The sequence below is a fragment of the Dama dama genome, chromosome 29 (assembly GCF_033118175.1).
Source record: "Dama dama isolate Ldn47 chromosome 29, ASM3311817v1, whole genome shotgun sequence".
Taxonomy (NCBI): Eukaryota; Metazoa; Chordata; class Mammalia; order Artiodactyla; family Cervidae; genus Dama; species Dama dama.
Genome location: NC_083709.1, coordinates 48,082,156 through 48,096,567, shown reverse-complemented (window position 1 = coordinate 48,096,567; position 14,412 = coordinate 48,082,156). Strand labels below are relative to the sequence as shown.

At 37.9% G+C, this 14,412-nt stretch overlaps 1 protein-coding gene across 10 annotated transcripts in view; it reads right to left on the bottom strand.

Moving 5' to 3' along the window:
- The window catches only part of GLIS3 (GLIS family zinc finger 3), a 674,957-nt gene that overhangs the window by 406,700 nt on the left and 253,845 nt on the right, over nucleotides 1–14,412 (bottom strand). The window lies entirely within an intron of this gene.

Genomic DNA, 14,412 nt, shown 5'->3' with positions numbered 1-14,412 from the left:
TAATGTCTGAGAAAATCATGCCACATAAATTCCTTACATATGCTCAGAGAAAACTGTTTTTTGTAAAAGTCTTTGACTTTTCCTTCTATTTAAATAGACAGATGCCAGGGCAGTTTTTCTCCCCTAGTTCCAAATTAATTCCATGCAAGGAGAAAATGTGAGTTGAACTGGCAAAAACACTGGACTTAGAGAACCCCATCAGGGTTCTGAAGGAAGGCTAGAGAGGGCCAAGTTCAACTGCCACATATAAATTCACTGTGATACATACCTGGTTGTTCTCTGTTTTTAGCCCTATCCCAATTATTTCTGTGGTTTCTAGTACACATCCAGTCCAAGGCAGTCCAGGACTTAGGTTTCAAAACTCCTCATATGTTCCTGGTAAGTTTATTCTTACTATAGCTATGGATCTGTAAATATTCATCCTCTATCTGATGAGCAGGATATGGGGGAGGGGGTTGTCACAACAAAAAGATGAAGCAGACAAAGAATGTCACATGCATTGTATTAAAAATCAAAACTCCTCCTCTCTTGAATAGCAAATTGGAATCAATCTGATTTGTATAACAGCAGAAGAGAATGGAGATCTCAATACACTAAAGGGTGAACATTCAAAGGGGAACAGAGCTACGCTAAGGGGACTGCTGCTGCCAAGAGCCAAGGCACTGGAAAATGTGCTAGTGAAGCAAACAAAGGAGAGGGTAATGTTTCCCAAGTTTACCCCAGTTTGCTTTTGTCAGCCTGTTCTGTGATCTCTCCCATTCCCAAGGAACAATAAAGAGGGTCTGGAAATGTGAAGCAGGGCAGCAGAGTGACTGGTTCATGAGCACAAAAGTGGTTAACCCAAGAAGCCAAAGAGAACTTTCATGTTTCAGAAAAGATGTGCAGGGAAACACAGAGAGCATAGACGTGACTCATTCACTTGGCTCAGACCTTGAAACCTGTTTGCAAGCCATTAGACATAAAAGCATTGTGGCAATAAAAATATTATTTAGCCTGCTCCCCCATGACAACTATCAATATAGGGCCTCTTACCCTAAACATGGACAGGCAAGTGACTCCTTCCTAAAAGGGGGCAACTCTGGCAAAAATTTCTAAGACAGAAAAACTGCAAGTGTATGCACCCACATAACAGTGCTCAGTCTGGGCTGTCCTTGTATATGAAAGTAGCACCTTCTCTAAAGAGGCCAAGAAATGTCATTTCTTGACATTAGTTGACATTGCTTGGTTCTAAGGGAGGCCACTTGCAGTTATCCTCAACCCCTATATTTTTTCTTTAGAAGACATGACTTCCTTATATATCTTAAAGTGTTACACTCAAAAAGGTAAAGCTAATATAATTTAATTTACTTGTCATATAGCCTGAGCTAGGGTACTCTATCTGTGGTCTTAATAAGTAACTCTACAACAAAGAATCAAGAGCAAACTCCCCATTTTCTGGTCACTTTCAGTTGGCATCCCAAATCACAATTCAAACAAAATTAAAATAAACAAAGGGATTTCTGTGGAATTAAATTTTGCAGCAGCATGAAATAGTATTTAATAAAACAACCAACAGACAATAATGGCCTCTCTAAAATTAAAGCAAGATGAGGACTTACAAACATATGGGACTTATTTAGCATCTGTTATGAGATTGAAAAACTCATCAAAATGGACTTTTCCTTCTATTTCCATTAAGATTTATTTAGATTCTACTCTAGAAGAGATGCCTTAAAGTAGAACTCTCTTGATTTGTATACTCAATCCTATTCCTAACTCAATCTTATCATCTACCCCAGTTGATCAAGCAGAAAAACCACACATCATCCCTTATTTGTTGCTTCCCTTTTACCATAATGTCCTATCAATCAGCAAGCCCTGTTGATGATATTTCCCAAATCCATTCTCAATCCATCTACTTTCCACCTCCATTACAACCACTGTGGTCTAAACCAGAACTCCAGAGCTATATGATAAAACTTTCCACAATGATGGAAATGTGCTATATGTGCACTGTCGAGTATGGCGGACAGCATATTGGACAGCCACATGTTTCTACCGAGCACTTAAAATGTGGCTAATGTAACTGAGAAAACAATGATTTTAAGTTAATAAATTTGGGGTAGAGGAGGGGATACATTAATGTTTTTAAACTGTCTTTCCATATCCTATTTCTTGAGATTTGCTGAATTGGTTCTCTCCCCTTCTTTTGACCCCAACTTCATGCTATCTTACTACCCTTTTCTACCTTTTTTTCTCTTCTCATCTTTCTCTTACTCCCCAAATTTATGCTTATCTCCCAGGTTCTCATGTAGAAAATTTTAGCTAGTTTTTTGTGTGTGCTGTGCTTAATCACTTCAGTTATGTCTGACTCTGCAATCTCACGAACTATAGCCCACCAGGCTCCTCTGTCCATGGAATTTTCTCAGCAAGAATACTGGAGTGGGTTGCCATGCCCTCCTCCAGGGGATCTTCCGACCCAGGGACAGAACCCATCTCTCCTGCATCTCCTGCACTGTAGGCAAAATCTTTACTGCCGAGCCACTGGGGAAGCCCCCTACTTCTTTTTAACTGTTCTTTAAAAAATTGTAGTAAAATACACTCTCCAGTTCTTTTTAATTCATATTTTTAAAATTGTAGCAAAATATACACATAAAATCTACCATTTTAATCATTTTAAGAGTACATTTCAGAAGAGGCAAGTACATTGACATTGTTGTGCAACCATCCTCCAGAATTCTTCATCTTGCAAAACTGAAACTATACCTATTAAAACACTACTCTCCTCTGCCAGCCCCAGCAACCACAATTCTACTTTCTGTCTCTATGAATCTGACTACTCTACATAACTCATATAAATGGAATCATACAGTATTTATCTTTCTGTGACTCTTTATGTTTCAGTTAACATAATGCCTCCAGGCTCATCCATACTATATAGAATGTCTCAGAAAAACTATTACATATGGCTAGTGGCTACCAAATTGGACAGCCAAGTCTAAATAATCATCATTTTTCTCCTAGTCTCCCATACTCACTCTTTGCCTCCTAATATGTATTCTGTACATATCAGTCAAATTGATCATTTAAAATTACAAATCATAATACACCAAATCAGGCTACACCCTACCATCAGCCTAAAATACTACCCTGGATTCATTTTTTTCATAGCACTCATTGCCATCGAAAATAATTCTTGTTTCTTTATTATCTGTTTCTTCCTCTAAAATATAAGACCTATGAGAGCCAAAACTGATCAGCATTGTATACTTCCTAACTCAAGCAGTGTCTGCCACATAAGTAGAACTTAGTAATTGCTAAATGAATAAATAGATGAATTTGGAATAGATATTTTTTAAAGTTTAATTTTATCTTCTATGTTGCGCTTTACATAGCAATCCTCCACTAATTGAGGTGATTAGTGAGTCCATCCATTAATATAACAAGTGCTTTGAGCTTCTGCACCTAGCAGGCCAGGAGGCTGTCTTGAGATATTCATGGCCTCTTACACAGTCCCCTTTGACCACCGGCACAAATCCAACAGAGAACTGACCAACTCCAGGCACAAGGCTACAGACACTAAATTTAGGTCCTTGAACTATCTGAGCAGTTCAGGAATGCCATGGTCTAAACCTGAGCATCTAAAACAGTATGCCCTTACTAGGTGACAGGTGTAACAAGACAAGGGAATCTGAATACTCACAGTCCCCGGGCCCGTTTGACTGCACCCTCCACAAATCTTAGCCATTTAACTTGGTGTGCTGAATAAATACACCATTTTCTATGTGCCTCAAGATATAAAAATTGTTGAAAAGCACTGCTAACCCACTGAACCCACTCTTTAATAAATGTGCTCAAACCCCAAACCCTCAAAATATTACTCAAATATTTATAAATCAGTCACTTCTCTCATACGCATAGTGAACAGGGAGAAAGATGAAAAAATACTAGCTACAAATTTGACTTTAGCTAACATGATTACTATTCTAAGCATCTTTCAGTGAAAAATATTAGTATTTTTTCAAAAGTCACAAATAATGCAGCTGAGCTAAGGGAAGGGAGAGGCCTTGGCTGGTATAGTTAGCATGGGCAGCAGACCCATAATGGACAAAAGAGAGAAAGGGGCTTGTCCCAGATGACTATTAGGTTGGAGAGGACTCAGGAAACAGCCCATGTGGCCAGAAAGTTGAGAAAATAAGTAAATATACCAAGAATAATAGGAGTAGGGTTCTCACTGTTTGAGAAGGAGATACACATGTAGAAAGAGATACAACTAAGATAAGCCTTGTGGTATTAAATTGGGAATTAGAGGTATTGGTATGAACTCAAGTTTTTTTTAGTATCTATAGTTAGATATAGAAAAACATACAGATGTTCTTGTGTACACAGTATATAATACATATGTATATATATATATATATTTCCTAGTTCTTCCTGCTGAGAGGGCCTAGTAGCTATGATATCTCAGTAGCAATAAACACATCTACCACACAGACCTTGGGTTTCTAAACACCACTCTCCACCAAAAGGAATCAGGGCTCTTGAGAAGAGTAACTGATTCCAGGGCTGGAGCAAGAAAGAACTAAGTAACCTGAGAACATTTAATTATAGCAGAAAGTAAAAGCTGCTCAAAGAATGATAGAGACATTTCAAAAGGACTTGAGACAGTTTGAAAGGGATCCCACTAGACAAATCTGGGACATATTGGGCATCAAAATAAATATTGACAGCAATGGTTTATAATGTGTTGAGAAAATTAAAATCCATCACATACTATATAAATAAATAATTGTTACTGTGGAATTAAATTAATAAACTTAGAAGGAATGATGAGAGTAGAAAATAATCAGTGTAACTAAAAGCAGAGAGTAAAAGTTCGATGAAGAATAAGATATTTAAAATAATCTCAAAGTATTTCCATACCAAAAGCTTGTGTCACTTATAAATTCCTGAATACAAAATATTAATTAACTTTAGAGAGGAGAAATCTGGCACACACTATCTTGACCAAGAAACAGAAATTAACATTACCAGTACTGGACACACTGATGCCCCAATTTGATTCCTTGAGAAGAATAAAGCATTACTTCGGAGGTCTTTAGACCCAAAGCACACCGCCATGAGCAATATGGACAACATGAGAAGCAGGTACTCTTCAAAAACATCAACTCTTCAAATTGTTTAAAAAAAAAAAAAAAAGTACTAAAAAAGACAAAAGACTAAGGAATTATTCCTGATTAAAGGAGACCAAGAAACATGACGAAACAACGTGTGACATTCTAGGTTGCATCCCAGAGCAAAAAGGAAAAGGAAAGATAAGAGAAAGATTTCTTTTTCTTTCTTTCTCTTCTAGGAAATATACACCAAAATATTTCAAGGTATTGGATCATGTCTACAACTTACTCTTAAATGATTCAGAAATAATACATATATAGAGATGTATAGATATATGTCAAAACTTGACATTTTTGAAGAGCAGAGAAAGAATATTAAGACAAAAGGAGGTAAAATGCCAAAATTTGGGGAATCTGGGTAAGGAGCATGTAGGAATCCAAAAAGTTGTATTAGTCTTACAACTATTTTTTAGGTTTGAAATTGTTTTAAAAATTTTTGTTAACCAAAAATATACAGATAAAAAATAAAATAAATAATTTTGTATTTGAAACCCTCAAGCATGTATAAAATACACATATAATAAAGGGGCCATAAAAGATCTAAACAGACATTTCGTCAAAGAAGACACGCAGATGGCTAATAAAAACATGAAAAGATGCTCAACATTGCTCATTATTAGAGAAATGCAAATAAAAACTGCAATGAGACCTCACAACAGTCAGAATGGCCATTGTCAAAAAATCCACAAACAACAAGTGCTGGAATGGGTGTGGAGAAAAGGGAATTCTCTTGCACTGTTAGTGGGAATATAAATTGATACAGCCACTATGGAAGACAGTATGGAGGGGCCTGTAAAAACTAGGAATAAAACTAATATACAATCCAGAAATCCCACTACTAAGTATATACCCTGAGAAAATAAAAACTGAAAAGACACATGTACCCCAGTGTTCACTGCAGCATTATTTACAACAGCTAGGACATGGAAGCAACCCAGACATCCATCGACAGATGAGTGGGTAAAGAGGTTGTGGTACATACATATGGTGGAATATTACTCAGCCATAAAAAGGAATGCATTAGAGCCAGTTCTAATGAGGTAGATGAACCTAGAGCCTATTATACAGAGTGAAGTAAGTCAGAAAGAGAAAAACAAATACCTTATATTAATACATATATACGGAACTAGAAAGATGGTACTGATGAACCTATCTGCAGGGCAGCAATGGAGACACAGACCTAGAGAACAGACTGATGGACACGGGAGGTGGGAAGACGGAGAGAGTGGGACGAATGGAGAGAGTAGCATGGAAGCACACACACTGCCGTCTGTGAAACAGGTAGCCGATGGAAATTTTCTGTCTGACTCCAGGAACTCAAACTGGGGCTCTGTAATAAGCTAGAGGGGTCAGAAAGGACGGGAGGTGGGAGTGAGGTTCCAGAGGGAGGGGCCATATGTATACTTATGGCTAATTCATATTGATCTATGGCAGAAACCAATGCAATATTGTAAAGCAATTATGCTTCAATTAAAAATGAATAAATTTTTAAAATATATTTTAAAAAATACAGGGCCATGAACTAGCTGGAAAAAATTCTCCTCACATTTTCTTTAGATGAATGAGCAAATAAAGATCAATCGTAAAATAGAGGAGATTTTGAAAATTATCTAGATTTAATTCAGGCACCTGATCTAATTTTTTTTTCCCAAACCCGCTTGTGATATCAAAGAATGCCTAAAGAAAGAACTACCAACACACAAAATGGAAAGTCTAACACTTAACTCTGGCTAACATGTGATTATACCATGAGTGAAAGGGGCAAAGATAACATATGGAAATACCAAGAGCCAGAAAGTGAGAAAAGCACTGCGTGTAGTGACAATGAAAGAAAGAGGCCAAGGCAAATGAGATGATAGGAATCAGATAATCTGAGAAGGCAGTATCATCTGTCTTTAAGCAAGAAGAAGTTCCAGCACTAGGAATAATCTCTAAGAGCTCTTAAAAGGGAGCCCAGAAGCCACCCGGGCAAATTTCCCAACGTAAAGAGGAGGAAATTGATAACCTGAGCTAGGTCATGGCTTGTCTCTAGTCTGACAAAACTAGACAAAACCTAGAGCTCCTGCCTCTCAGGCTACCACATCTCCATCTTCTATGCAAAACAGTTGGGTGGGGGTGGGGGTGGGGCAAAGGTGATCCACCTTTTTGGCAAGCCCAAGAATAGTTTATGCCATGAAACTAGTCAGGAGTCTCCATCCTATATACAGGTCTGGGAAGATGTCCAAATCAGCTGCCTTGGACAGAACCAGAAAGAGGAGGGAGAAGCTACATAGGCTCTAGGGATGACGGAGTTGGAGCTTTGCCACAGGCCCAGAGGACCCTCAAGATGTCTTTGTATTTGACCATTCATGCCACTGGTACTACCTCCAGAATCCTCTCCTTCCCTCCCTTTTCTCCACCCAGAGTAGTGAGACCATGTGTGTGACAATGCTTTGCAAGCTCTAAGCTTTGTATAAATGTAAACCATTATGGACCACAACTTCTCTAGACACTGTAGCAAAGCGTACCTTTCTCTTTCTTTTCTTCTGTTGCAACTCCCAAGCAAAATATTCTATCTACCCTGCTTCTCCCACTACACACCTATCTAAAAGACAACCTCTCTGCATCAGATTCTTCATGACTCAATCATTCCAAAAAGCTTTACACTGACTCACCTTACCTCCTAGAAAATGGACACACAGAAATGAGATGCTTAGATGGGCCCACCCTTGTGTTAAACCTTTTCATTCATGAATCACTTAACAGTCATCGCCAATGACCATCATAAACAGATCCAGCCAAGACTTTACTTAATCCCATAGCACCAGAGCTCACCAAATATTTCAGGTCATGATGTCATTATCTAGTGTCAAGGGCTTGCACAGATCACTAATTCAGTAGGCAAGTTTGGGGGTGTAAGGGTCAAAGAACAGTGGTACTTTAACAGAAAGAATAAAGGCATCACCTGAACCAAAACTAAGCAGTACCAAGGTCAGAGGAATGTTATACTTGACACGCTAAGCAATTCAAGTTAAAAACAAAAAAAGTAGTATATGTTTTGCATCTTAACACATTGGCTTAACAAGTGCATACGTTTGAGATGGTGAAAAGTGAAAGTGAAAGTGAAGTCATGTCCAACTCTTTGTGACCCCGTGAACTATAGCCCACCAGGGATTCTCCAGGTAAGAATACTGGAGTGGGTTGCCATTTCCTTCTCCAGGGGATCTTCCCAACCCAGAGACTGAACCCAGGTCTCCCACATTGCAGGCAGACGCTTTAACCTCTGAGCCACCAGGGAAGCCCATTTGAGAGAAAAGACATCAAACTCATTTTGCTGTCAGTAAGATGAAAAAGATGTGGCATTCCATTTCTTGAGCCAACGTGTCCATACACAGAGTTATATACCAAGCAGAAGGGAAATAATAGATTATGACTCGATTCTGTTCATCTCAGTAGCCTTCAGGTTAACTCTTTTAACTGCTATTCCTTACAAAATGAGAGAGAGAAAAAATATTTTTAGGTAGGCTCGAGTTTTTTGAGGAAAGAGAAAGATTACTTTTAAAATACTTACATCTCGATAACCCTATATGCAAAACAGAAAAAGAGACACAGAAATACAGAACAGACTTTTGAACTCTGTGGGAGAAGGTGAGGGTGGGATGTTTCAAAAGAACAGCATGTATACTATCTACGGTGAAACAGATCACCAGCCCAGGCTGGATGCATGAGACAAGTTCTCGGGCCTGGTGCACTGGGAAGACCCAGAGGAATCGGGTGGAGAGGGAGGTGGGAGGGGGGATTGGGATGGGGAATACGTGTAAATCTATGGCTGATTCATATCAATGTATGACAAAACCCACTGAAATGTTGTGAAGTAATTAGCCTCCAACTAATAAAAAAATAAAAAAATAAATAAAAATTAAATTAAATTAAAAAAAAACAAAAACAAACGAACAAAAAAATACTTACATCTCCCACACCTATGCTCCACAAGAGGGATTCTTTTTAGATTTATGCAATTGCTTTGAGATAATCTGGCCCAAATTTTTAATTTCTCAAATTAGGAAAGAAAAGACAGATGGAGAAAGGGTGATGTAACATCTGCACTGTCTCTTCTTCCCCTCCACTCCAGCAATCCCCATACATCTTAGAGTTGGAGTGAGAATTTTCAAGTCTCAGTCCTTTGTGTCTCTTGGTCAAGCCATTTAAACACTTGGGTGAGTTAGATATGATGTCTTCTCACAACCAATGCTTCCAATGTTTGCATTCTATGATTCACTGCCCTATGTTAAAAGTTCATGTGTGTGCCTCTCAAAGACACAAATTGCCTCACAAATTGACCATATAAAGTCAAATTTCTCTAAAATCCCTCAAACCCACTGACTGATTCTTTTGGAGACCCACTCTCATTTTCTCTAGAACCTAAGCCTCCTTGTTTATTCTCACAGCTGATTTCATGAGTCCTTGATAAAAGAAGTTTATTTTACTCTGCCTGTAAAATGCTACAGGAACCTCTTAAACAACTGCTGTTTGTATTAGAAGCCACCTTCCATGAATGTGAGCAAGTAAGTTCACTATAGAAGCCAATCTAAAATCCCTCAGGCTTTTAGCCAATATTTTAAAACTCCATCTATGTTTTAAAATTATGGTTTGGGTTATTTTTAAATTTGCATATGACACTGATGCTTTTCTACATTTTCTAGTTATGTCTTTGACAATAGTGTTAAGTTTATAAGGAGGGGCATTCCAGGCAGTATAATTACAAATTTTAGAAATTATGCATTTTGAGACCTGTTCCCTGTAAATTTCAGATCCAATTTTGCAGGCTTAACAAAACAAAACAAACAATATACAAAGATGCTATCAAATTCAATGGCTTCTATACAATGAACAGCCAGAAAAAACCCACCACAGTAAACTGCTAAACTCAAAATTAGAAACATGTTGAAAGTGCCAAATAGTATTTATACCAAGACAGGCCAAGCTCCCACAGTCACACAGAATGGGCTCAGAGGAAACTATCTTCACTGAAGACCTTTGTGCTCGGATATAAACCCACCACCTAACCCTGAGGCTTCACTCAACTCCTGCAGGCCAGAGTTCCCTAATCCACAAGACTTAAGGAGGGACCAAGGCGATCTCAGAGATTCTTTCTAGTCCTAACATACTTCAATCTTGATTAAATACAAGCAACTAAAAACTTGCTAACAAACAGTGAATTTGTCAATTTTTCATCTGGCAATTATACCGATAACAACGTCAACAAATACACAAATACTTATCATCAAGACATTCTGTGGGATGTTGCTCACCACACACTGTCCTCTTTTATGACTCCCTGGGAAAATCTTTTGTCCTATGTCTCATTAGGAATAGCCCTGCTTCATTATTGAATCTTAAGGGCAGTATGAGTCACACTGTTGATTATGTTTCCCTTCTTGCACTGTCTGCAGGAAAAGTGAGAACACGATCTTTGAATCACCTCTAACAAACGGTGCAGGGCCCGATGAGATGATGAGATGTGCTGGGGAGCCTAACTTAACTCTTTGTTTCAACCCACTTTCCCTTAACTTCATTTCCTCACTTAAGCTTCTTTTCATCTTTTTCTATTATTTATATCTTTGAAAGCTACTTTTAATCTTTTTTGACACAAAGGAGATATTTCAAGCTATTTTCATTTACTGACATCAACGCTAAACAGTAAAATCATTCCTTTAGTGACTTGCATTTTTCAAACACTGTCACTATACCAACACATAAGAGCATCCAAACACGCATTCCATGTTCTCTCATTTATGATTCTAAGCCAAGATTTAGATCACAGTGGTCACTTTGAGTATTATTATCATTACTATGAATCTTTTAAGCCCTTATATTTACAAAGATCTTCATAGTATTTCTCTAGAGAGCCTTCACATTTGTTAACTCATTTGATTTTCTCAACAATCATATGAAACTGTTGCAGTAGTTATTAATATGACTATCTTCAGGCTTACAGATGAGAAAAACGGGCTTGGAGAGGTGAAGTAGCTTGTCCACACTGACAAAGTTAATAAGTTAATAAGGCAAAACCACAGGCTTTTTTCCCAAGTCTAGTATTTTTCCCCATAACTATAAAATTTTGTCTCATATAGTTTACTCTTTGAAATTTTGTCCTAGGATCCCATGACTCAGATATTTTATTTAGTTGGTTTTCTAAGTAGTATCAGCCTGCTAGTCAAAATCATGTCAATTACTCTTTGGTAATGGAACCTCAGCATGATGAGAACTAGACAGCTAAGACTCTGGAAAATTTTTTAACCATTAGAAAATGCATGAGTAATTTATTTCCTCCATTGGAATTCAGTGATGGCATTAAGAAAACTCATTCCTGCAGCCTAACAAGGAACACAAATGCTTTAATGTGGTCTGCTAAACTAGTCACACAGAGTAAAATTGCCTCTTGACTCACAAGAACTAGTAAAAGCCACTTAGTAGTAGAAGATGAAATTCAGACAAGGCAGGCTGAAGAGAAGATCTAACTGTTTCTTGATGATGAGCTCACACTACTTCAACCACATCTAAGAGAAAGAATCATAAAGTTCAAACCATATTAATTTCCAAGTCATTGACATTGCTAATGTGTGAGAGGATGAAATGTTGACAACTTGAACTCCTGAGACCCTGAATAAACCAGAGTCTATTCATTCTACGAATCATGAATTTGGGAAGTACAGGAACACTGCATATGCAATTTATCTGAGTTTTAATTTCTTCAGGGAAAATGAAGAACAGGAAGGTCAAACAACACTTTCTAACTCAACATTCTATGATTGCATGAATACCTATTAGCACCACCTACTTGAAATATTATTATTTCAACAACTGGCCAGAATTTTAAAATATATTTATATAATGTGTGGGTAATGGGTAGTGTTCCAGCACATTTAAATCATTATTCAGGAATTTGACTATTTTCCTTTAATCAACTTCAAACATTACTGGTTTGAATTACAAATTCCTGCCCACGAGACAATGTATTCATATGCGTATTTTTTCAGCAGACTGTGCACTGGATGCTCAAGTTAATTCTGTTTTTCAATATCTTGACAAATAAGGATGAACAGAAGTGTGTTTCATCTCTTTTTTAATATACATCTTTTTGTATATACATATAGCCTGTATTCTCCCCAACTAATCCATAAACCTCTATGAAGATACAACCACATGTTTCTTTTGAATAATGTATGCTCAGCATTTAGTGCACAGTCATTAGAATAAATATATGTTGAAAAAATGAAAATAATTACCAATAAAAACAAATTACAAAACTCAAACAGAAATACGGGCTCTTCTCTACAGAAGGTTAAATAGTGCTATTGTTGTTTGGTAGCTCAGTTGTATCCGACTCTCTGCAAACCTGTAGACTGCAGCCCACCAGGCTCCTCTGTCCATGGGATTCTCCAGGTGAGAACACTGGAGTGGGTTGCCATTTCCTCCTCCAAAACAGTGCTATGCCTAGGCTCAAACTGTATCGCAACCTGTCTATGCCTAAGGGAGAGTGAATGCTGAGAAAAAGCTAAGCAAGATAAGAGAACTATATGGCTTCCTGCTGCTTACTGAAGTAGAATTTTATACCATTGCTTCAAAGTATGGAGATAACAAGGTATGAAATGAAGAGCCAAGTCTCCTTCTGGCTACCCCTTATCGTATGATCTTAGGCAAGTTAGTTAACTTTTCTGAACCTTGATTTCCTCCACCACAAAATGAGAAAGAAGTAATAGTACTCACCTCATAAAGTTGTTGACTAAAAAGATAATCGGTGTAAAGTGTCTAGCTTATAGCATGACCTTAATTGATGGCTAGTATTATTAATTAATTATTTGAAGTAAATTTCTAGACTATCACTCCACCAGGTATTTTTAAAAGAATCTGAATTATTCATCTCTGAGAGGGGCACAGTTGATCATACATACATATTCAATATATCATATTCATATTTATACATACATATATATATATATATACACACACACATACATACATACAAAATCCAGTGAGAGCAACCTTGTGGAAAAAAAGAAACAGAAGTCCTAGCACATAAGTAAGAACCAAGGGAGAGGTCTGCAGGAAGACGATACTATGTTCCATCCCTTCACTTTGCTGATGAGGAGTATGCAGAATGAGACAGGTTCCAGTTGGAACCTCACAAAGCATCCCTACTTTTCTCTTTCTCTCTCTCTTGGTAGGTAATCTCTCATGGGCCAAGAAAGACAGGTCTGTGTTGCCAGACTCCCAAAGATGGCTCCAGGTCATGTTATATTACACACACACACACACACACACACACACAAGGTTAGCACCACATAATGATGGTCTGTCTTGAATGGAAAGTTGGGAAGAACTATTGACGGTTTTAAAGCAAAAACTGCAGAAAAGGCAGTGACTCCAGGATTATATTGGCCTCTTTGGTACAGACTCTTGTCCCAACACAATGGCAAAATATGGGTCTGAGAAACCAGAAGCTTTCAGCACAAATAGACTTAATGTGTGCTCTGGTATTTCTGCATAACTTGTCATTTACTGAAACAGTAAATTGAATAAGCCATTGAGATATTTTTAAAAGTACCTGAATAAAACCTGAAAAAGCCTGGAGCTTCCCTGGTAGCTCAATGTTAAAGAATCCACCTGCCAGTGCAGGAGACATGAGTTCAATCCCTGATCCGGGATGATCCCACATGCCACAGAGCAACTAAGCTGGTGTGCTCTAGAGCCCAAGAGCTGCAACCACTGAGCCCACGTGCTCTGAAGCCCACGCGCTCTAGAGCCTGTGCTCTGCAACGAGAGGTCATCAAAATGAGAAGTCCATGCATCATAACTATAGAGTAGCCCCTGCTGGCTGCAACTAGAGAAAAGCCCAACAATGAAGACCCAGCACTGCCAAAAATAAATAAGTAAATAAAATTACTTTTTTTAATAAAAGCCTAAGAGTAAAGTACTGATTTACAGAACACAAAGGAAGATCTAAGAGCTCTGGAAAAGTATAAGGTCTCAACTTACAGATACACAGCAGACCTAACAGGACTTCTATAAGATCAAAAGGTTCTATGAAGACAGAAACCCACAAATATCATCATGGAATGAAAGCAAAGCATGATTTCAGGTGAAGGCCAAGGAGTTCTGAACTCCCTTCAGAAAGGAAAAGAAAGGAGAAGCAATGCTTCTGCTTTTCTACCTTTTTCAGGTGAAAAGCCAATACTGTTGAGGGATGTAGAACCCCCCTTCATTTCCTCATTTCCAG